We start from the raw sequence: 3,858 nt of genomic DNA, 5'->3' as shown, positions 1-3,858 counted from the left end.
GAACCTGTGCAGTCCAGACCTCAGGATGTATTGTCACTATGGAAGATAGGACTCAATTAAAACTAAAATAAGAGTGAGAAGGAAAATTAGTTCTAAACCTGGAAAAACAAGTGGTCTTCAAAAAGATGAGAGGTTAAACTTGGAGGCGGGGAGATACGACCATTTCTTCTGAAAAACATACCAAAATAAAAAGTGCCAGGGAGGGCCGGCCGAGTGGTGCGATGGTTAAGAACTGGCTTGGGATGCCAGAGGGCCCCGGTTCGGATCCCACATATGAGGGCCAGTGACACTGCCCTCCACAGNCCCCAAAGGTACATTTTTTCCTAGTGACCAAGGGTGTAATGTGTAGTCAGAAAAACTCACAAACATCAGGGAAGGAAGAAGCCTGGAAGGCTGTCGGGAGCCCGTGAGACTCCCATTCTCTCTTAGGTGACCTGTGGGTCTCTGTGTGTGCAGAATTCTCCCTCTGCTTTTTTCTCTTTCTCCACAGATTGTCCCCTTCACCATGGAGATGATGGGTGGGCCACATTCCTGAGCTTGCATGTCTTCTGAACTTGAGTTCTTTGCTATTCAGTTTGTGATGAGGCATCCTACTGATCTAGGTTGGACCAGCTGAACAAAACAGTATCAGGGTGGCAGGGCATGGTGCAAGGATGAAGGGCAAAGGGCATGCTAGGTCTTGGTGAAGAGCACAGGTGCGGAAGCTCAGTGGGCTATGTTCAAACCCAAACTTCAGCTTGCTGGTTACGTGACCTTGGGCAATGTACCTAACACCAGATACTACTGAACACATACCACCACTTTATTGGGACAGGGCCACTGAGGCACAGAGAAATTAAACAAGCAGTTCACTGCATGCCTGATCAGAGAATGGATTTGCAGTCTGGCCCTTGACCACAGGCTCTTAACCACTACAGTATTCTAATTGTATAATACTTGACTTTCTTTCTTAAGACATTTAAAAATATTGCTTTGCTATCTAATAAGGACTTGAGTCAGGCCAGTAACTATTAATGATAGAGCAGTGAAGGCAGAAAAAGATTTGGAAAACAAAATACTTAATGTTTACCTATAAAAATACATAATCTCTTTGAAAGAAAAGAATATAATGAAAAATTTTTACATCACTTTCTATTTAAAAGTGTTTTCCCCACCAATACATATATTTGTGGTTCCAGATGCATCTTTCTGTGAAAAATAGCCTTTAATATATTTCTAGAAAACAACTTGGATAGCAAATTCTCCCTAATTCCTTTACTCTCTTCCACCCCAGAAAACAAGCTCACTGTCAAATTCTGGATAATTGTGAAACTATCTAGGCTAGTTTTATAATAGTATTTCTCTTTACTGCTGAAAACCCAGCAGGTGAAGAAAAATGAAGACAATTTGGTAAATAATGGATGCAGAGATGACTTATTGTTTTTCTGCAACGAGAAATAAGCACAGTTTATTATGTGACCTTTCTTCAAGCGCCTGTCAAGAACTCAGGAGTAATAAAAGCTTTACTTGCAAAGAATGACTGATTAAAAATATATATACAGTTAAAATGGTATCTCTTTATTAAAAGCTAATCTTTTATTTGTGTGTCTACAGAAATAAAGATATAATCCTCCCCCCCCAAAAAAAAAAAACCCCAAAACAACTCATGTCTCTCCCCCACATAATGCACATCAACTCGTCTTTATTTTCTGATTTTGTTTGTGGATACACTTCAGTTTAAAATGCATTAAAAAATAAGATGTTCTGTAATGTATGTGGTTTTTCCTACTTGATAAAAGGTCATCTTGGATTCTGATGACGTTTCTCCTTGTGGGGTTTGTAGAAAGATCTTTTGACTTTTAAGTTTCTTTTAGTGTCCAACTCCATGCTTTTATGTCTATTAATAGGCAAAGTTTTACTAGTTTCTTTTCAAATATCAATTCTGGGATTTCACCTAATTAAGACATTTTGGAACTACATGTAATACAACATCTTAGAATGACTGACTGTGCATATCATAAAATACTGTGGTAGTGAAGCATCAGAAATTCTGCATTAACCAGCGTGGCTTGCTGAAAAGATTTTGTTTCTTTTAACCCTCTTTGTATTCTAAACTTTTAAGATTATCCACAAACAAGACAAGATGACTTATTTCTTTAAGACCTAAACATTTAACATATGTTCCCTGTGTCGGGCCAAGTATTTATTAAGCTCTTAAATAAAACCTCTTTTTACAATGAAAGTTCTTATTAAATATAAAAGTAGAAATGCTCTCTGAAATAAATACAAAATTAATTAAATGAATGAAAAACAAAAATTGTAACGCAAGTCACAACAGCAGAGTTTACTTGTGGCATATGGAAATAAACTGTTTTCAATATCTATTTTATATTTTATAAAGAAAACGTGAACCTATTTTTTAGAATATGCTATTTTAAATGTGTCTTTTCTGGTCTAGGCTTTGTAATTAATTAGCAGGATGTTGAATTATCTTCCTACACAAGAAAGAATGTATTTGGGTTCTGTGGATCAAAGTGACTGCTTACTGCTTGACCACACACACACACACACACACACACACACACACACACACACACACACACACGGAACACACACAAATAATAGTAAAACTCTTTAGCTTCTAAAGTTGTCAGAAAGGAGGGAGGTTTGCTTTTGAATTTCACAAACAGCAATCTCACAAGCTTCTAGGTTTATCTGTAAAGCTCATAATCTAAAAGACAAGAAAAGTTAAGAGAATATGACTAATCCTTTAATAAAACATATTCTAATCCAGCTGTAGTTCTGTTTTATTTTCATATTTTGATGCAACTGTTTGGCTTTGGGTTTTGAAAAGTTTTCTGAGAAACTGTATTTTACTTCCATTTGCTTGATATAGGAGTCATGGCTCTGAGTGAACCACAAAAGAAGAAAAAAATAGAAATAAAGGGAAAAAAAAGGAAAAAAATCCCAAATGACGAAATTTCCGGGGATATATTACTAAGCTTTAATTTTTTTAAAAAAGAATACATATTCCATAGCTCTTTTTTTTTTCTTATAATGATCAGGGTTTGAAAACTCTACTCAGTTTTTTAACTAAGAGATAAATTGCCTTATTATCACGCAGAAGAATGCCTACATTGCACTTTATTTGTAAACTGACTTGAAACATTTGAGATAAATAATTCTCCCATACAACAAAACTAAATTTTGTTTTGTGCTCATATGTATTTCCAATTTTCAGCAAAGTGTTCAGATATTTTTTTATTGCTTCCAGAGGAAAGAACCAAAAATTGTGTGTGTGTGTGTGTGTGTGTGTGTGTAGGGAGGAAGAAATATGTGTACGACATATGTTCACTTTGCATACTGGTAACTTACTGGGTTAGTTTGATGACTGAAATGATGAAAAGTCATACCAAACATAGCTGGAGGACAAAGGATTTTACCAAAGCAAGCAGGAAATCAGGCATAAAAAGTCCTTTCCAGTCTGTAGCCATCTAATCACAGAGTAGATGGCCTTATATTTATATATTTATATATTATATATTTAAACCATATATTTTTTATATCAGAGATTCAAAGATTGATAAAAATTATAAATTTGTTTTTGTAAGTCTTCTAAAGCGTATCGATCAGTAAGTCTACCACATTTTTTTTAACACTTTCCCCAGCACTGGTGAAGTGAGATAAACTCAGAATTATAGAGAATTTTAAAAATTTATTGTCAATTCATACTGTACCTCTCTGTATTCGCTTCTTTATTGTTTTCTATACCACTTTCTTAAGACATACATACAAGCGCACGAGCACGCATACACACACACACACACACACACACACTTCCTCTCTCTCTCTCTCTCTCTCTCTCTCTCTCTCTCTCTC

Source organism: Hipposideros armiger, unplaced genomic scaffold (genome assembly GCF_001890085.2).
Source record: "Hipposideros armiger isolate ML-2016 unplaced genomic scaffold, ASM189008v1 scaffold_35, whole genome shotgun sequence".
In the NCBI taxonomy this organism is placed as follows: Eukaryota; Metazoa; Chordata; class Mammalia; order Chiroptera; family Hipposideridae; genus Hipposideros; species Hipposideros armiger.
Note: the sequence above shows the minus strand (reverse complement) of the source record.